Source organism: Leptonychotes weddellii, chromosome 3 (assembly GCF_054177405.1).
Source record: "Leptonychotes weddellii isolate Sample4059 chromosome 3, ASM5417740v2, whole genome shotgun sequence".
In the NCBI taxonomy this organism is placed as follows: Eukaryota; Metazoa; Chordata; class Mammalia; order Carnivora; family Phocidae; genus Leptonychotes; species Leptonychotes weddellii.
The window spans coordinates 121,346,033-121,368,022 of record NC_138371.1 but is presented as its reverse complement, the minus strand read 5'-3'; the positions used below and the strand labels follow the sequence as shown (position 1 = coordinate 121,368,022).

The window sequence follows — 21,990 nt, the reverse complement described above, 5'->3', positions numbered from 1 at the left end:
AAATTTACTTACAGTTTTGTGATGAGAGATCATCTTGTGTGGCATTTATTGCCCTTTACTAGAGTGAGCTGTTGTCAGGCACTCTGCTCTATACAATGTCTGTTTTCTGTTTCCAGTCTCAGTCCTTTCTCCACATGGTCTAGGTACACATGCAATAGTCAGTTCTCACCTTTTGGAGTGGAGGCAGTGGTGGTATCAAAATACATGCCTAGAAAACAGGTCATAAAGCAAATCAATACAGAGGGGAAACTGCTTTGCCATATAAACCATTATTTATTTACTGGTTGAAATCCTGGCTTTTGGTTAAATGTTAAGTATAACAAATCAACCACCCTCAAGGCCAGATCAAACTCAACAGCAACAACAGATCTTTCAAAAAATGCAATTTACATACAGGTTCTGAAAAAGACATAAATATCATATTTTATATAAAAGCTCTAAGGGTACATAAAATAAATCCTTATCACATTATAATATGATTTAAATGTCCTAGCAGAAAACAAATGCTACATATTTGAGCCACAGTTTTGTCTTAGATTTCTAAAAGCTTTCTCTGGGGTGCGACTGGCTGGCTCCGTCGGTAGAGCACGAGACTCTTGATTTCAGGGTCTGAGTTCAAGCCCTGTGATGGGTGTAGAGCTTCAAAAAAAAAAAAAAGCTTTCATTGGTGTGATGTGGATAGTCTTTTACACAATCATCCAAGAAAATCAGAAAACCTATTTCACTCAATGAGGTGGTTCCAGTAAGCAGAGGGATTCAGAAGCATACCATTTACTTTAAAGATACACTTCAAAGAATCACAGGAGCTGCTCAAGACATTTGTTTTTTTATGATTATGGTAATGGTGTTTGTTGAAAAGCATTTTTAAATATAAGTAGTTTTCATTCTATCATCTCCATCTCCTCAGAGACACACAAAGGCCAACAGAAAACAATTAAACTATACTTCACTGACAAGCTTTAGATGATCAATTAGATTACCAATGGCCCTCCAGAGGGATACTGAAATTTCACGGGCCTTCTAACTGTTCATAAACCTACCCACAGGTTTCAGCTTTGATTAAAAAATTTTTAAAAAGGACATTTTAAGATAAATAAGACTTGAGGCATGAGTGTCAGTAGGTAGCAAAGAATCAAAGGAGCCCTGTAAACATAGTAAAAAGTGGAGAACTTTTTAAATTACCAGGAAGGAGCCTAGGCATTTCTGTATTTATCTAGCTGGTATTCAGCCTTTCTAGAATAAATTTATCATAAAGATATTGTTGCTGATTTTCAGCAATCAATTGCCATTCATCAAGCACCCACTATGTTAAGTTTGTGGAGTATACAATAAAGAGTTAAGATAATCCCTGTCTATAAAGCAGGATCTATTAATTGTTCTAAGTCAGGTCAGAGCACAAAAGAGAGAAATGGCATTTCTGGCTGAGGAGGAAAGATGAACTGGGAAAATTTAATGCAAGGCGTAAATAGCCTGAGAAGATTTAGACACGTGAAGATGAGGGAAAGGACACTCTAACAGTAAACAACTTGAGCTAAGGCTTAGATGCACATTAGAGAGGCATTTGGAAAAGGAGTATTTCTATTTGGCTTAACAGTACTTTGGTATTAATTCACAATCATTCTCATAGCATTAAGATCAATCTTACCTAGAACAAAAAATATCCCTGGTAGTAAAATATTGGCTATGAAATCCTTTCCCCTCAAGATTTCTCACTTGATTTGCTGAGTTAAAATCCATACACCCCCTAATATTTAGGGTAAACTTGTCTAATTTAATCCTAGATTTCCTTCCAATTGTATTTTTATCTCCCCTTCAAATCATCACATTTTGGGTCTCAAAGGGTCGCAGGCAATCCAAATACTCTTGTTTTTTTCTATTAGAAATTAGGGCACTTTAGGCAAAAGAAAAGAATCTCAAACATGGTTACATGCATTTCCCTACCTATTCCCCAGTACCAGTCTCTGTTTTCGATCTAGTATATGTGTTATTCCTTCCTACTTGATGATGCCTTTACTCATGTTTCCTGAACTTGAAAGTCTCCGATTTCTTCACTTCATTGAATTAATTCTACCTATTCTTTAAGCCCAGCTCATCTTCCACCTAAGAAGTCTCCTTTGATGAGTCTTAAGTCCACATTTTCTTTGAGCTTCTACTGAACTTCAAGTCTGCCTGATAGAATTTACACTACACTATTTTCTAGCTGTTTCTTGTATGTGAGTATAATATTTCCATCTAGGCTAAAAGTTCTTTGCTGACAGTACAATCTTTTTAGGACTATAGTGGGCATTGAATAGGCCCTTAAAAATCACACGAAAAATGCTAACAAATTTTTAAAAATTAAAAAAATTTTAAAGTAAACTCTATGCCATATGTGGGGCTTGAACTCATGACTCCAAGATCAAGATTTGCATGCTGTACTGACTCAACCAGCCAGGCACCCCAACATTTAAAAAATTTTAAAGTAGCGTTTAGTAACTATTTTTGATGACTCAAAATTATATTTACTCTCATTTATAGAATTTGAGGCCTCAAATTACAACCAACTCAGATTTTCACACTATTCAAAAATAGATTTGCATATTAATAAAACTGTCCTACTCTACCACATGTACATAACCATGATCAAAACCAGCGGCCATTCTTGGTAATCCAATCCCTTCTGATCCAATTTCTGACAGTAGGAGAGATATACAAATATATGACCTTGCTTACAAGCAACAGATTATAACTGAAAGTTTTATAATTAAAATCCTTTAGAATGTACATCTTGAAGTGTGTTATCAAATCATGAATACAATAATGTTCAGCTTGAAATAAAGTGAAATTTTGCTTAAAGGAAATTGGAATTCTTCAAATCAAATCCTTAGTTAATCTGAATTAGTCTCTTGTACTCTACCTCAAGAAAAAAACTGCAGGGGCGCCTGGGTGGCTCATTCGTTAAGCATCTGTCTTTGGCTTGGGTCATGATCCCGGGGTCCTGGGATCAAGCCCCGCATCGGCTCCCTGCTCCGCGGGAGGCCTGCTTCTCCCTCTCCCACTCCCCCTGCTTGTGTTCCCTCTCTAGCTGTCTCTCTCTGTCAAATAAATAAATAAAATCTTAAAAAAAAAAAAAAATGAAACGAAAAACCTGTAATCAAATACCCTCTGGGTTATATGGCTTAAAACACATTGAACATAATTCTTAAAACTTCTATACCTATTATTACAGAATATATGACTTGATCATTCCTTACTCATAAAATTTAACAATATTAAGATTAGACAATATACTAAAATATTGTAATTTTTTGTTTTAGAAATATTCAAACAAAAGTTTAGGGTAATTGTAAACTTCAGTTAACTAAATCATCTAGTACTCCATATTGTCCCATTAATTCAATTAAATGCTTTATCTGAATAACTTTAAAAATTTTATCATTATTTTTCATTTACAGTGCAGCAAGTGCTTCTCCTTCTCTAAGTTCTAGTGGGGATTGTTTTTATTTTTTTGACTGTATCTCATAGAGTCAAGGTGTTGGTTTGACGAAGGGTAGGAGAAACAAATCTAGCAATTTTTTCTATAATGGCAGAGTTAAACATATAATTTCCAAAATTCTAAGGTGATATTAAAATTTCCACATAAATCTACAAGATTTAACTTTTTTCCTTTGCTTTTGTAATATGTCAATATAAAGAATTATTTGCAAAATGGATATACTGGAGGCTGACTGTTTAGGGTTTTAAAAATATGGGACAAGACAGAGCCAAATTCAATCTCTTACAATTTTAAACGGAGGACTGGAGAGAGATAGCAACTTACTTAAGGTCACATAACTAACCAGTAGTACCACAGCCAATTTTTAAATATTTGAATATGACCACACTTAACGTTTTTTTCCCCCCCAACTTCTTCACTCTTAATTATCTATTCCGTACAAAAGAAAAAAAAAAAAGCATAAGCGAGTTATTTGTGGGACTTATTGGTTTTGAAGAAAACCTGTAAGATTTTGTCCCCCAGGCGGTAGCCGTTCAGACTCACTATGGCCATGGCAGCTTCTTCATCATTTGTCATAGTCACAAAGCCAAAGCCTTTGCACTTGGTGTTGAAGTCGCAAATCATTTCACATTGGTGACTGCCCCAAAGGGGCCAAACATTTGCCAGAGGATCCCCTCATCGGCGTCCTGCCCGAGGTTGTAGATGAAGATGCACCAGCCCGAAGATGCGTTGCCCGGGACGTTGACACAGAAAGCCCACTCATGTGATCTACACCCATAGGGAAGAACCTGAATCTCTGCGCCTGGTGGTGAATGGGGCCTCCGAACTGTCTGGCGGGCGAGTGGTACAGCTGGGAGAGCAGCGCCACGTTTTTGTTCTGGTTGGGGTTGGCTGCAAACTTCACTGTAACGGGCTCGGAGGAACCTGGGGGTTTATGACCACTGAAACTAGTAACTGCCTCTTCTGCCTCCGACCGTTTGTCAAACCGGATAAACGCAACCCCTCCGGACAGACCTGTGGTCTGATCCACAAGGACCTGGGAGTTGATTCGCCCGAACCAAGAGAACATGTCCTCCACGTCCTTCTGGGTCATGGTCCGCGGGAACCCGCTGATGTACAGGTTGGCGTCTTTGATGACCTCTGAGCTCGGGCGAGCGTACGACACCTTAATGGTTTTTGACTGGAGCCGCAGGCCATTCAGGGTGTTGATCGCTCTCCGCATCCTTGGCAGTCACGTAGTTCACAAAGCCGTAGCCCAAGTTGTGCCCTGCTACTTTATCCCGAATGAGTTTTGCAGATTCGACTTCACTGATACTGCTGAACAGACTCCGCAACTCATCCTGGGTCATGTTCTGAGGGAGGTAGTTGACAATTAAATTCCTTCTCCCGATATCATCCCTGCAGTCTTTGGCCATGTGGTCTTCATAACCATTAGATACTGTATTTTTTTTTAAAAATGTGGACGCGAGCGGGCGGGCCTGGGGCCCGGCGATAGGAAGAGTTTAAGCTTCTGTTTACATTGTCAATCCTCTGGCAAAGTGACCAAGCTACCTCAACACTTCTTTAGCATAATATTCACAAATATGAATTTATTATATTCCATTATAACATTTTGCTCTGCTTCATTTCATGGTCTTCTAAACCAGTGGGAAATCTTTAGTTTCTTTTACATGCTCAACTGTTATCTGAATAAAATGGCATCTTGATGACATTGAAGAGACTGGTATCACAGGCAAGTGCCTCTGAACAAAGTGACTTGTTGGATGAATGAATAGCTGTACACGCATTACTAAACGAGAATGAACTGATGGAAGTTTTATTGTCTGAGACCTTAAAAATAAAGACAAAATCATAGAAAATAACTTACAGATTTGCATGTCTAGAATCATCAATGTAATGAATATTTTCATTTCTAATTTATATTAGCTGATTTTCCAGATTATTCCTAATTCTTATATGAATTCTCAAATGAATACTAATTCTATTTCTTTAGGGATGCTTAAATTATTTTCTATAGAAGCAAGAGAACCAAAAGCATAGTCTAAAAAGAATTAATCTAAAAAATTCATTTTACTATTTCTAGAACTTTCATCTTTTCAACCGTAAGAAATTAAATACAAAAATATTGACTACTAAAAGTAAAAATTTTGAATGCGCAGAGAAGGTTCTAAAATTATAAGATGATTTGTTGATAACAGAATTCTAAAAATTCTGACTTACCTTTTAAAACTCCCATGAGAAATAAATCAGATTTATTTATTCAATATTAATTAAATGCTTACTGGGTATCTAGTATGTGAGATATGTTTTCAGCTTAATTTTAATGTTGTCCTTATATGTGTAAGGAAATTTTGTTACTTGAAATAACATCAGCTATCACAAACTGTAAAACTATACAGTCCATGCATGAATAAATTAAAATTATAAAAATGCAAACAGTACAATTTCATATAAAAAGATTATCATACTAAGACAGGAAATGAAACAAGATGAAAAGTAAACTTAGCCAGAAAAAGTAGTTTCCAGCCACTTTAGACCTCTCCATGGCTACTAATTATAGTAGTCCCCCTTATCCTTGAGTTTGCTTTCCATGGTTTCAGTTACCTGCTGTCAACCACACTCCAGAAGATGATCCCGCTTCTAATGAATCATCAGATCTACAGTAGCTTAATGCTACGTCACAATGCCTACATCATTGACCTCACTTCATCTCATCACATAAGGATTTTATCATCTCACATCATCACAAAGGGAAGTACAATACAAGATATTTTGAGAGACCACATTCACATAACTTATTACAGTATATTGTTATAATAGTTCCATTTTATTATAGCTATTGTTATTAATCTCTTACTGTACCTAATTTACAAATTAAACTCTACCATGGGGGTGTGTGTATATATATATACATATATATGAATGTGAATGTGTGTGTATATATATGAAAAACATAGCATATATAGGAAAAACATAGTATGTATAGGGTTCAATACTATCTGTGGTTTCCACACATCCACTGGGAGTCTTGGAACATATCCCCCACGGATAAGGGCGGGGGGTTATTATGCAGGCCTGGATTGAAGACGAGGTTATAATTTTATCATTCTTATGCTTTCTTTGTGCCATGTGTTGTATTTAGAATCTTGCTATCAAAACCCTATTGTAACACAATGATATCTCAGGAACTGCTCTCTGGAAGTGAGCAGTTAATTTTAGAAAAGTTATTAAAAGTAATTTTAGAGTAGCAAATGTGTCAGGTAAATTATCAAATTAAATGAATTATCAGGAATTCATTTAACTACAAAACACCCAAATATTTGACAAGGTAGGTCTTGTTTGGGAGGACTTAACTATGAAGAGCAACAGAGACTACCATGTGAAATCTATTCAAGAGGCTATGTACAGCAAGCAAGGTATTATGAGCTTCAGTTAGTTTGGGGATATACTTGGGTCTCCCAAACAAAAGTAGAGGCCAGAAGCCAGAAGATTTCCCAATGCAGAGCAAAGCAAAGCACCTGAATGTCATAGATTTAGGTAGATACAATTCAGAGGCTGGGTACTGTGGGGTTCAGGCAGGCAGGGTTTGGGAGATCAGCAAGAACACAAGCAGTGCTAGGTAAAGGAGTCACACCCAGATGTCAGGTAAAGATGCAGGTGAAAACATCTATTTCTTGATGTGGTAAAGACAGTTACAAAGTTTCTTGATTTGGCTGTTTTGGTCGGGTTCTTACATACAAGCTTGTATGAATTCATTGGCTGAAGCAAGGTTGACTTGGATTTTAAAGCTGTCTTAAGCAATCAACTATAGGTGATTCAGATATCAATGAAGTGAAAAAAATGACCATTAAATAATTTTAATACTTTTTAAAGTACTTAATATTTCAAACTCTGAATCTTGCGGTGGTAGAAAAGCTAACCGAAATTCTGACCTCCATAGTGCTTTCTTGTAAAATCTGAGCAAGAACATCTGAGAATCCATTTCAGCCTGCTAGGGACAATTTTTCTTAAGACTTACATCAGATATATTGTCAAAGTTTTTCTTGTCTGTTACCTATGAGATAAAACATGCTTTGTGAAATTCTTTATTCCTAACTAGTACCTCATCTCAATGAGAAATAAAGAGCCCTTACATAGACATACTTCACATATAAAACTATATTACCTGGCAAACACTATTTCATGTTTCTAATTTATCTTTTCCTTCTGATCCTTTAGTGAAATTGTGATACTGGTGGCCTATAGATGGATTTGACCTAGTTGAGCTTGGGAGAATTCCCCCGAAAAGCAAGATCTAATGTCTAGCTGACTAGTGAGTTGCTTTGAGCAGCCATATTAATATTGGTATCAATGTATTGTATAATAAAGGAACTAACATATTACTTAGTGCTACGTGAGGTCATCAATTCTATTTACTACATTAGTCATAAATGAGCAGAGTTAAGATATAGTCTCTGGGCTCAAGCGTGTTAGGCTATCAGCCCAACAGCAGAGAAATAAGGAAATAATCAGTATGATGTAACATAAACACTAATGAAACTATTATAAGGATGATGGTACAGAAAAAGGAGTTATTAATTTTCTGTGCGTGTATGTGGACAGGCTGGGAGGAGGTTGCCCTTCTAATACCTGAGAATATTTCTAAATGCTAAGTAAGGATTTGCTGGAATTGCTCTATGAGACAGAATGAAGTTTATTATTAAGCCCTGCCAGAAGTCCAATTCTTTAAATTGATAGGGAAAAAAAACCTGATAGGAAATACTAAGAAAATAGTGTCTGATAGCTTAGGGATAATCTCCAAAACAAGTCACAATTTATACTGTATAGTTTGTTCGCAGCCTTTTAGTTACAAAAGGTCTGTTTTTCTTAGATTTTGATGAGCTTTCAGAGAGCAGCCTTTTAGTTACAAAAGGTCTGTTTTTCTTAGATTTTGATGAGCTTTCAGAGACACAGTGTGTTTAAGTGAGATGACAATGTTTGATGCTTTAATGCCTTAAAAACAATACAACTAAGTATAATATATAGATTGTGTAGTCTTTACTCTGGACAGTTAGGTGGGAGCAGTTTTCTCCCAGGGGAGGACTATGCTATTACACTGAAGCTGACTGAATTCATGTATCTGCATGTGTATCAATGGACCATACAAACATACAGAAGGACATGGACACATAAACACACCCCATGTCAAATGTTACCAAAATACACTTCTAAGAGTATGTCTCCTTGCAGTTGGACAGTAGTACCATCATGGAATATTTGAGATAATTTGTGTTTGGTAGAATATTTCCACATACAAACCTATTTTTAAGGTATCAATATTATTTTTAGCATTTTAGGGCATAATATTTGTTAATTTTGTCCCTCTGTGTCTTATTAGCTATAGGGCAGAGGCTGTAAATATAATTACTAAGGGCATGATATCTGCAATCAAACCACCTGAGCTTGAATAATTGACAGCCCCCATCCCTTTACAAGTTATATGGCTTTAGGCATACTATTTCCCTGTAACTGTTTCTTTACTTATAACACAGGGATAATGATGTACCTCCCTCACCGGGTGGTTATGAAACTTAAATGGGTTATAAAATGTAAAAGCTTCTGGCAAAGGACAATCAATGTATTAGCAGTTATTTCTACCACTAATAGTACCTAAAGCTTGAGTGGTTTCTATATGCACTTAAAAAAAAAAAATCAACCCTAGTATGTATTTAATACGTTAATTTGATTGATTTGGGCCATTTTCACTAAAACCACCATTTAAACAATAAAAAAAAATACTGGCTTATTTCCCAGAGAGGCAAATACACCTTAAAAACTGTGCCATGGCTGATGTTCATTATTGTTTTTTTTTTTTTTTAAAGATTTTATTTATTTGAGAGAGAGAGAAACAGCATGAGGGGAGAGGATCAGAGGGAGAAGCAGGCTCCCCACTGAGCTGGGAGCCCGATGTGGTACTTGATCTCAGGACTCCGGTATCATGACCTGAACCGAAGGCAGTCACTTAACCAACTGAGCCACCCAGGCGCCCTGATGTTCATTATTGTATTTCCAATTATTTCATATCCATAATCTCTTATCTAATTTGGAAGAGAACCAGAGTAGTTTGAAAAAGTACTTAACTGTAAGAACTAAGAAGCCTGCATTAAAAGATATCATAAAAATTATTTTCTTAGCAAAGCCATAACATTGTTTTTCTCACAATGATTTGGCCTCAAAAGAACTGGCAAAGATACTATAGAATTATTTCCTGCATATTTGATGCCAGACTCAACTAGACCCCATTGCTAATTTTAGAGTGATATTGATCCTCCTGGGAACACTCCATCTAATTAGTAACTGAGCACCTACTATGTGCCTGGCAAGAGGAAAAGCTCCAATTGAAGCTGGATTCCCCTATATGTAACTACAAAAAGAGAATCTCGAGTGTAATTCTAAGTCCAAGCTATGGCCTTTCAGTCTTACTAACAACCAAACACCACAGAATATAAACATCAAAGAACGCCCCCCCCCCCCACCTTGGACACTATAACTCATCTCAGACCAAAACTGTTCAATTAAGAATTTCTGTAGAATTGATTTCTTCCTATTGGTTTATCTAAATTTTTTTAACTTTTCTCTCCTTGGAAGTCTTAAGAGGAAAATGAAAACTTAATAATCTAGTTCTATGTTGGATTTGTCCAATAGCCTTCAAAAAGTAATCCTTGAAAACAAATGCCAACTTATAAAAGCTTTTAGTATTTAAATATTATGTTCCAACTCCAGTATTTAATAAGTTAACATTTTCATTTATTTCATTGTTCTCAGACAAGTGACATGTTTCTGGAAACCTTGATCTTGAACTTCTTAGAGCACCTTCCTTAGTGTCAGGTCTGTTAAAAAAAAGTTTATCAGTAAAAACTGTCCAAAAGCAAAACAAAAAATCCATGTTTCCCTGTAATTTCCTTTAGTCAAAAATTGTCCTGTTAGCACAAATGCCCTTACATTTTAATGGCAAGGATTTAAGATGATGTATTCATTTTCTTCATTTCAAATAGTATCTTTAAATCATACAAACTCCCCCATCCCCATTTCACTTTTGAGGTCCTTGGTAAAGCAGTCCACTTCCATAATGCATACATTCAAAGTTGGTAGAAAGCCCTTGCTTGTTTTAAGGAGCTGTATTTGCAACCCTGAAACCTGATCTCCCTGGTTTCGCCCTCCAGTGCAAAACAAAATACACAAGTCTCAAGATTACTTGTCTTCTCCTTTTCAAGGAAGCTTCTCAATACCTTCAACCATTCCTTGTGACATTTGAACACCCCATATTTTTCAATTCTCTAAATGCACTCTAGTTGGTTCACTTCCGTATTTTACATGTGTCCTGACATGAGCCATACACACCAATACTTCCAATCAACAATGGTTTGGGGGAACAAGTGTTTATTAGCATATAATAGGTTAACCTAAATAAATGAATTTTCATGCTAGTTTTGAAATTTGTTCAAACTTTACCTAAATTCCAAATTAAATTATACAACTTGGCTATCCAGGAACCTCTGGTATTTTTGAGAATAAGAGTACAAAAAAAAAAAGAAAAAGAAAGTAGGAGTACAAATAAAATCTTTAAAAAAAAGAAAAAAGGGGGCGCCTGGGTGGCTCAGTTGTTAAGTGTCTGCCTTTGGCTCAGGTCATGATCCCAGGGTCCTGGGATTGAGCCCCATATGGGGCTCCCTGCTCAGCGGGGAGTCTGCTTCTCCCTCTGCCTGCTGTTCCCCCTGCTTGTGCTCTGTCAAATAAATTAAAAAAAAAAAAAAAAAAGACGAGTACATTAAAGGGATTCTCTCTTTTTTTTTTTTTTGCGGTGAGGGGGATTTAGTTTCATAACGAAGATAGGAAGTATAGTAAAACCACCATAAATGTTTCCTGCAGAGCAAAACTATGTAGCACTTTCTAAAATGAATAAGTCATCACATTTTAAAGGTCCCAATTCCTTGAGTTTTAGAGGTAAACATATCTAAGGATCACTAATTTGAAAAAATTGTACAAGAGCTTATTTATTATGGACCAAAGGCTTTACTTTTGGGTGTTTGTCCTATTTTTTCAAAGGATGCAATAAACCACTAAAATGCTGACAAAAATGGCACAACAGAGAATCTGACTTGAAATCTGTACCATAGGCCTGTTTTGGTGACAAATACCCCTCCCATAGATAAAGATTTTTAGACTTCCCCCAAAATATTTTCTTTGTTCTATTAGCCAAGTTGTTTTCAGGTTCTAAACCTCCCTTTCTAAATTACTACTGTTCTTAAGAGTTTTAGTTAAGTTCTAAAATATTTGCATGTGAGAAAAACAAGTTGAGACATACCATTTTTGCTTACATTCTAAATGGGTCACTGTAACAGAAAGGTCATATACTATGAATCTATACATTTGTGTCATATTTACATTTAGCCATATTTTGAACTGAAATGTCCATAGTAAATGCTTTTTGAATATTAAATACAAATTCCACAATTTGAGAATAGCTCAGCTTTTTGATAAATTTGATATGGTTGTGGAGATACAAAAGAAAGAAACTCATAATATACCAGTCTTAGATTTCTCTTTGAGCAAATCTTGAGCCACTACACATACTTCGGTGGTTATTTTTCTTACTCTCCTGCTAAAAAAACTTCAATGACCTCCCTTGCCTCAGAATGCTTCTCACACTACGTAAAGGTACCCTTGGGGCTGGCATGAAGCTGTGGTAGAGGAACCACAGGGTCAACAAGATGTATCTTCTCATATGTTCAAATTTACTAATATTGAGGAAAAAAGTTAATAAAAAAATTTAAGCATTTTTACAGTAAAATATTATGGAACAAATTATAAAATTAGTAGTTTAAGGTGTATTTTAGATAAATGTAAAGAAATTTCTTAGCCAGAAGCATATCCCATCTTTCTTTTCTAGAGGGAGATACTCTAGATTTCTATCCCTGGCATAGTTATGAATTGGATTAAGAAATAAAAATTAAGCAACTAAAGGGAATGAGGCTAATAATAGTAAGTTGCTACTGGATGGTAAAAATGTGATTTTTAAATAGAATTTTTTGCCTTTTCCAAGGTTTCTATGCCTATGTATTACTTTTATGCTAGGAGAAATTAAGACAAATCTTTTTAAACAGGAAAATCCCCCCCCCCTTTTTTTTTAAAGTAAGCTCTACACCTGAAGTGGGGCTTGAACTCATGACCCCAAGATCAATCAAGTCACATGTTCTACCAACTGAGCCAGCCAGGTGACCCAAAACAGGAAAATTCTTAATTTTTAGATCTGAAAGTCAGTTTAATTGCTGCTAAATATTTATAACTATAAAATAAACTAGATTTGTTTTTCTTTATATAGTTCATTAATATGGTTTCAAAATTAAAATAGATTTATCTCTGTTTTTATACTTACCTTTTGAGGTTTGGGGGGCTGGAGTGGAGAAATGACAGCAAAACCACTCAACAAATTCTTGAATTCTTTTCAACACGCCTTTGAGAACACATAGATTGCTCCCCTACACTTGATTTTAAAATTATCTGAGTTTTGAAATTACCTGTTCAGTTCTTCCCTGATAGTTAATTCTTCATTATCACTTCTAAAGATCCTGAACCCCGTAGGATTTCCATTTACAGATTTCCAAAGGGGGTTGATTATGTGGTTGTAAGTCTGGTTCAAATAATTTTTATTTTTCAAGGATTTCTCTCTCTCCTTTTCAGAAAACAAACTTTCCTTTCCCCGAGTCACAAAAATGATACATGCTTATTTGTAATCATGAAAATAAGATCCACCCCCCTCATCCTAATAAGATTTGTCTTACACCTGCAATAAATCAGTAATAACAGTTTAGCAAATGTATTCGTTTAAGGAGTCTGAAAATATCTGACATATCTTTAATCGTGAACAATTTTCTAGCTGATTAAATATTCATTACATTATTTTAAAGAGCTGCACAATATTCCACTCAGCATGTTAATCAGCCTTTTATTACTGGACACTTTAAAAACTCTTCCAAATTTTTAATATTATAAATAATACTATAATAAACACATGGATTACTTCTTAAAAGAGTATATTTATTAATTCCTTTTACAATATTGAAAAATTAAAAGAGAATTTATTATTCTTTTAAATATGCTAAAATCCTAGAAATGTATATGGCTAGTCCATACTGTTATAGGTGAGATAGAGAGAAAGAGAGAGAGGGAAGCGGGGGAAAGGAGGGAGGGAGGGGAAGAGCTTTTCATATAACAGAGGAAAAAAATCAACTATATCACTCATCAGCATAAAATTAGTATTTAAACTTTGGAACCTGATACTTAGGCTGATGTTTTCAAGTTCTGGGCATCTTAGTCCATTTGCTTTTCTTCATTCTGTTTATAAAATTTTAAATTTTTATTCATATGCTAATATATTTAAAAGGTCAATATGTATTAATAAATGAGGCACAATTAATGATGAAGCGTTCTGTCCCTCAGGTGTGTTAAGTTAGAGAAAAAGGTTAAGAACTACAGATATAAATTGTTCATACCACAAGAAGGAGGAGTAATGTCTTATTGTTAAAGTAAGGAAACATTTACCACACACAAGAAGTCTGGCCCATTTTTAAGCATGTACAAGAATTAGTTGGGGGAGAGTTGTGGTGGGTGAAATAGCATAAATAAAGGCAAAGAGAAAAACTGGATGGATCAAGACTAGTTCCCTTGAAGAAAAATGGAAAAACTTAAAGTAAGAGCAAGATCATGAGGTACAAGCTAAGGAGTTTAAATTTTATCCTATAAGCAAAGGTAGTGTTTTAGGAAGATTAAATTAGTGGGATATATACTATAACGAATGAAACAATTACAGGCAAAGAACTTCTCAGATAAGATGCTACAGAATAGGTGACAAATAATGAAATACTTAATTATGGCAGCAATTCCAGAAGGGAGGAGTCAAAGATGGTGGTGATTCTTTTGGGTAAATGACAAACATGAGTAAGGTCAGTGTCTCCTGGAGCCGTTAGCATTGACAAGCTAAACTGATCAAGTGGAAAACAACTTCAGAGCCATGAAAGCACAATCTGTAAAAACCGGATCATTACACATGTACCTATTCACCAACTATTTAAACATTTTGTTTATATTCTAAATGGTGTCAGATGGAGGTTCTAAACCTTGAGTCAGATTCGTAAATATTGTTCTACCTACAAAGGTCAAATAGGCTGAAGCACATACCACTGTCAAGGTTCTCTTAAAGAAGTATGAAAAATTAAATCTGTAGAGCAAGTTAAAGGCTTAAACAGCCATAAAATCTAGCCCCTATAAACTCTTCGATCCCCTGAGCTACAAGTCTCCTTGTATATTTAATCATGGCCACCCAGACCTTGCCGTTCCTTGTACACACCAAAAATGCTTCAGCCTCAAAATCTTTGTAGTTGTTATTTCATCTACCTGAAAGGCTGTTTTCCCAGATACCTAATGGTTTACTCCTTATCATTTTAAAAATCGTTGTCTTACTAAATATCATCTCCGTGAAGCATTTTCTGACCATAATACTTAAAAACATCTCTCTCCTGCCTTATAAACACCTTTATTCCATCCTTTCCCCTTCCTTGCATTATTTTTCTACATAGAACTTAGATCTGACACACCACATATAGTACCTATCAGTTTTTTTTTGTCTATTCTATTACCTATGTCTCACTCCCAAGACTGTAAGCTCTATGAGGGTGGAAATTTATTTTTGTTTGGTGTTGATCCTCAGAATTTAAACAGAATAAATTTGTACCTCTCTATATATAATGTTTCAAATCTAATTTTAATGCTCCCTGTCAAACATTAGCATTTTCACACTGCCACAAGATATTCATGAAAGTATAAACTAAATAATATAAAAATCTGCATTAATTATTTTACAATTTAAAAATTCTCTTAAGGAATGATGTACTTAAACTTTCTTAACTTATACTACAGGACAACAAATACCCTTCTTCACTGTTTGTTTCATGCTAAAATGGCATTTTTAATTGATGACAGGGAAACAAAAAAATCTCCTGTAATTTACTATCATATGCATTAAATACAAAAAAGAAAAAAGTTTTAGTGGTACTATAAGAACTTATACCCCTGAAATGCTATAATATAAGCATTCCCAAAGATTATAAAATAATGAAATGTGGAAATAAGCAAACTCTGGGGTGATTCAGAATTTCTACCACTTCCTAAAGATATTCTTTAATAGAATAATCCATGTGGGTGGTTAAATTATAAAACAAAGATATACAAAATACTTTTAAATAACAAGTTAACCAGATTGAGTAACATTTTGTGTAAAAGTAGCTTAAAAGCTTAACTGCTTAAAATCTAATCCTACAGCATATGATAAATAGAAACAATAACAACATTTTCCAGGTAGTTTATATTTCTTCAAAACACAAAAGTTCAATCACAAGAATACAATAAATATATTATTCAAAGTTTCACAGAATTAAGGGGGACCTATAATCATTGATACGCTAATTTAAGTATTTTACTCATAAAGTTTTTGCATGAATTCCATGTATTAGTAATCAAGAAATAGACCCAAATAGAAATTATAAATGTTGAATTTAATTTCAGTAATAATAAAGCAAAAAAAAAGCAACTAACTTGTCACCTTGCACAGTAACTTTAACATAAAAGGTATAAACTTATTTATTTTGTCAATATTTTCTTCATTGTATATAGCTCAAAAAAAAAAAGACATCAGAAATCTGTGAGATATATTTTTAAACAAACAAGGCAAGAACATACACACTCACATTTCTGGTGAGTTAGTTCTGCATTAAAGGGGCTCAAGTTATTAGTAATAAGACAGAAATTGCAAGAAATCCTTTGACAGAGGTAAAAAAAATAATTTTAGCTGGAAATGATGATGGTCTCATTTCTTCTCCTAGATATGCAAATAATATGTCTAAATACTTACTAGAGCCAAATCTATCTCAAAAGTTTGGGACATTAGTTTTTCTCCTTTTTGTTAATACTCAATGAGAAAAAACACTTAGAATTAAAACTTTTTCGATGAATAAGGGATAGTAATATCCACCTGCAAAAGGAAAAAAAATTGATTTAGAATGTCAACTTCTAAATAAATAAATAATTAACTTAGAGATCACAGTTTATGAAAGTATAATCTTGCTTATCCAATTATGGCTAACCTGGGCATGTATCCATAATGATACTTAGTGGCTTACAAACAACATGTAATTCTGTAACAATCAAAAGGATATATAATTGATTGAAGAAAACCTTTAGGGTTGAGTACAGAATTTAGTCTAAGGCCAAATTTTCGTATCTACCATCACGTATCTGTATGTGTGATCTTAGGAGATCTCCATTTAAATATAGGATATAAACTGAGTTATTCAACTATTAAAATATTCCTCTTGCTGCCTCCTGGATACTTGCCTGAGTCCTCTGAATTAGCTCCAAACTCAATCCATATTCCAAGTAAAAGATTTAAGATGCTCAATATTGAAATTATTTGGCATCAACTTAAAAAGAGACTGAATGAAAAAAATGAGGATATTTTCCAAAGAAGATGGAAAAATGAAAATTTAATACACACCCATACTTATTTTTCTTTGTAAAATAGCCAAATTTAGGTTATAAAGGGTATAACTTTTATTTTACTATTTGCGCTTTATGTGTTCAAAATTACACAAAGATGGAAGTGTATTAACTCATACAAATAAAACTTCCCAGTTCCACTGAATTACCTAAAATGTGTGTTTCATTAGGTACTGATAGGCCATTTCCTCTTCTTTAGTAAGAGACTGGAAAGAAGCTGTATGCTGTTACGATAAATTTCAATATAACAGTTTTTCTATAGTTTCTCACTTCGCCAATATTTCAATTTTTCTTTAATCCATTCTCAGGATTAAAAGAAGAAAGTTTTCCTTTAGCTGTAATAGCCCCAAATATTCCTTCTTCACATCTGGAGCATCCAGATATAAAGATTCACCTAGTAAATGTAAAATCCAGGTTTTCTCTCTGTCATTTAGAAAGCAGATTAGACTAAATATAATTTTCTAAAATTAAGTCAAAATGTACTTAGGAAAACAAAAAACAGAAAAAGGAAATCTAATTCCTGAGTTGTTCTGGAAAATACTGCACAAACTTTGTAATTTATTCAATAAATATTTCTAAGCATTTAGATGTTAAATCCTGGAATACTTTTAGTGGAATTAAAAATCATCATTTATTTGTTACAGTCTTTCACAAAAGAGTTGAAATAAAGGAAAACAGGTTAAGAGCTTGATGAATGATTTTTCAAAGCACCAAGGCAATACTTATTTCCATGTAAATGCTGGCATTTAATACTAATACCATATATATGGTATGCTGCTTCCTTATTTGGGGGAAAAACTGTTCTTAAAAATGAAAGCTTTATCTTATATATTTTCTTTACCTTCAGATTAGAATTTAAACAGAAGATCCTCAAATACAATTCTTTAATTTACATCTGAAATACTTTTAGAGTTTCTAAAAGAGACAATAATAATTGGAAATGATTCATTAAGAACTGCATTTATTTTGTAGATTTTCTGCTTGGTTACAGTTGAAAAGGTTAAGATAGTCCTTGCAGAAAAGACCAGAAGTGTGGTACACTACATAAACACGCCTGTCTTATCCTGAACATTAATTTTTAGTTTAATGACTTAATAAAGTAACAAAATAAAAAGAAAATAAAGAAAACATTTTCCTGGGGCGCTTGGGTGGCTCAGTCGGTTAAGTGGCTGGCTGCCTTTGGCTCAGGTCATGACCTCAGGGTCCTGGGATTTCAGGAATTTAATTTACATGTTTTGATAGTTCCCCCTTCCTTTATAAGGAAATATTTAGAAACATTACTAAAAACTGTCTTCTAAGTTCTGTTCAGAATGTATATTTTATAAATGTACACTTATCTGTAAGATAAGCAAATATCTTCAATTTCATTTCACTAGAGAAACAAAGGGAAAATGAATATTTAAGTAAAAATTTCAGTATTTACATTGGATATAAATATGCAATAAAATAAGTTTGATTCTATATAAGCTCTTTTTTTTTTTTTTTTTAAAGATTTTATTTATTTGACAGAGAGACACAGCAAGAGAGGGAACACAAGCAGGGGGAGTGAGAGAGGGAGAAGCAGGCTTCCCGCGGAGCAGGGAGCCCCATGCGGGGCTCGATCCCAGCACCCTGGGACCATGACGGGAGCCGAAAGCAGACGTTTAATGACTGAGCCACCCAGGCGCCCCTCTATATAAGCTCTTTCAATAAACTCTTGATGGCATTCAACACAATTATTAAATTGCAATTATATTATTTTATTTTACTCTATTTTTAAAAAGATTTTTTTTTTTAAATGTTTATATGTAAGTTCTACACCCAACATGGGGCTCGAACTCATGACTCCGAGATCAAGAGTTGCATGTTCCTCTGACTGAGCCAGCCAGGCACCCCACAATTATATATTTCTTTAATACACATACATTGGAAAAGTTAGTACTTGTTTTTATAGAATCATTCTAAACATAACAAGATTATCAATAATACTGAAAATAGATTATCAATAAAACTGAAGATATATCAGTAATATTAATACATATTAAACTGTAAAACATATCAGACTGTAGAGTATGGCCAACCTTACTTCAGCAGCACAGTTAATACTGGAGATAATTTTAGAATCTTAACGCCAATATTTACGTGCTGCTAAGGCACTGCTGACATCACTATCATAAGAGCTATGAATAAAAAGAAATATATTTTCTTCAGAAGATCAGATCCTTGTATTTTTGAGGCAGCACAATATGGCCTGCACCTTTTCAAAATCCACAAACCATTATGTGCTGCTACTTTACTCCAAGGTTTTTGTTTTTTTAAACACACATTAGCACCTAAAGATACAAAAAATTTTTTTCTTTTATAAGAGAATACATTAAAAAACCCATGTTTAAAGATTATAACCGAAAAAGTATGCATAATTTGCTATTTCTTAGAAGCTTTAAAGTAGCATAATAAAATTTATTTCTACATCAAATGTTTAAGAAAAGCCTACTATGTGCTAAGCACATTGCTATAGGTTAGGAACACAAAGATGTGTAATATGCGAAAATGAAAAGCATTTTCCCCCCTTTGTCAACTTAATAAGCCAATACAGCTAAATATTTGATCAAATTTTTGAATGTTATAATATATAGAAGTTATTTTTTCCTTTTATAAACAGAATGTGAATTGATAAAATTTGGTCTTTACCTTGGTAAAAGTGTTAATTTACAGACAGCATTGCATTCCTTGCAGTACACCTTTCAAAAGACCTCTTCATCAAGTAGGTAAGACTTCATGACAAGGGAAAAATAAGAAATGACATACAAAAGCTCAGTTTCAATAAACTTAAGTGGGCAAATGCAAATATACTTTTATTTATTTATATCTATCTATCCATCCATCCATCCATTCTGAGCTAGAGTGCCTGCATGCCCATGAGTTGGGGGTGGGGTAGGGGTGGGGTGAGAGGAACAGGGAGACAGAGAATCTTAATCAGGATCCATGCTCAGCATACAGCCCACAGGGTTCATCTCACGACCCTGAGATCATGACCTTAGCCAAAATCAAGAGTCGGACACTTAACCAACTGAGCCACCCAGGTGTCCCCAAATACACTTTTAAAGGAAAAGCCTGCTTAAGAGTCTTTCTTTCTCTCTCCCCCACACCAATCTCCTCCCACCCCAAAGGTAATTCCAGATTATGAAGCCGTGGAAAGAGGAGTTAACTCTGTATTCAGAAATGAGAAGTAAAACCGAATCTTGTGGCTCTTAATCTTCCTATATCCTACCTGCCTCCACTCTTCACTAGGCAAGGAAGTATACTCCTAGTTTCCACTTATTCTGATGTAGGAATGCAATTACTTCTCTAAAAGATACCATAAAACTATCATCATTCTAGTTCATGCCTTGACAACCTTTGCTCCAGTTTTCTCATCATTAAAATGGCCATGCTAAAGCTATGGTATAGGTGTGGAATAAGGAGATATACAGTGAAATCTGCCCTTCTTCTCCTATCTAATTGTTTACAAAAGCACAAGTGTCCTACATTCTACATTTTTTGTGAGCATCTTCCCCATTAAAAAATATATGTAGCTAATCTCCTGAGTAACCCGTTTCACATACTACTCTGCTCTATTACTATCTCAAATTTCTGCACAATTTTTGAGTATGTAACCAAAATAAATCTTTCTGCAATGACTGGGGAAATACACAATATATATTTGTATTTATCAATTAAGGAACAGTTCCTTAGGCTATCTCTCACACAAACCCATTTTCCAAACAAAAAATGTAAACATGACATTTTCAAATATGCAAAATTTATATATGTACATTTTTTCATTTAATAAATATCTTACTGAACACCTACTATGTGCCAGGCACTGTCCCAGTCATTACACTAGTTAGCACACTAGTATATAGACACAGTCCCTTCTCAGAAAAAATTTAACATCATTTAAATTATAAGATATGAAATCATTAAACAAATAACTATTCAAGACTATACATTGTTCTTGTCCCCCACAGTATATATATACATTAAGTCATGTATACATATACATGATAATAATTAATACATGATAATTCCAAAATCAAGAAGAAATCCACTGGTCACTTCAATTCCAATCTTCTTTTTTTTTTTTTTCTAAGTCTTTATATTTTAAACAAAGTCAAAGGTGCCAAACTTGAAAGAAATAAATGTGAATACTGCAAAATGAAAGTCACTTTTTTTTTTTTTTAAGATTTTATTTATTTGCGAGAGAGACAATGAGAGACAGAGAGCATGAGAGGGAGGAGGGCCAGAGGGAGAAGCAGACTCCCTGCTGAGCAGGGAGCCTGATGTGGGACTCGATCCCAGAACTCCAGGATCATGACCTGAGCCGAAGGCAGTCGCTTAACCAACTGAGCCACCCAGGCGCCCATGAAAGTCACTTTTATAAACCTTTTTTTAAACAAGACTTCACAGTAAGAATGTCTTCATTTATTATTTTTAAAAAATTGTGGTTATAATACACATAACATAAATTTTACCATTTTATACAACTGTGTGGCATTAAGTCCAGTTACATTGTATAACTATCACCACATTCCATCTCCAGAACCTTTTCATCTACACCAATTTTAACTATACCCATTAAAGACTGTCCTTCATCCCCTCAGCCCCTGGACACCACGATTCTACTTTCTGTCTTGATGAACTTGCCTATTTTAGGTACCTTATATAAATGGAATCATAAAATATTTATTCTTTTGAGTCTGGCTTATTTTACTTAAGATTACTTTTTCAAGGTTCATCCATGCTGTTGCATATATCAGACTTCCCTTTTTACAGCTGAGTAGTATTCAGTGTGTATATATACATTTTGTTTGTCCATTTATCTACGGACATTTAAGTTGCTTTGATCTTTTGGTTATTATGATTAATTGCTGCTATAAACATGGTATACAATTATCTGTTTGAGT

The 21,990-nt window shown here is 34.4% G+C and overlaps 1 pseudogene across 1 annotated transcript in view; it reads right to left on the bottom strand.

Annotated features, from left to right (window-relative positions):
• Positions 1 to 31: 31 nt before the first annotated feature.
• The window catches only part of LOC115942288 (ELAV-like protein 1 pseudogene), a 36,855-nt pseudogene continuing 14,896 nt past the window's right edge, over positions 32 to 21,990 (bottom strand). Inside the window, exons 3-5 of the transcript XR_014143960.1 lie at positions 19,736 to 19,818; positions 2,897 to 5,305; positions 32 to 208 (exon numbers count right to left, since the gene is read on the bottom strand). The product of XR_014143960.1 is annotated as an ELAV-like protein 1 pseudogene (transcript). The remainder of the gene's footprint in view (positions 209 to 2,896; positions 5,306 to 19,735; positions 19,819 to 21,990) is intronic.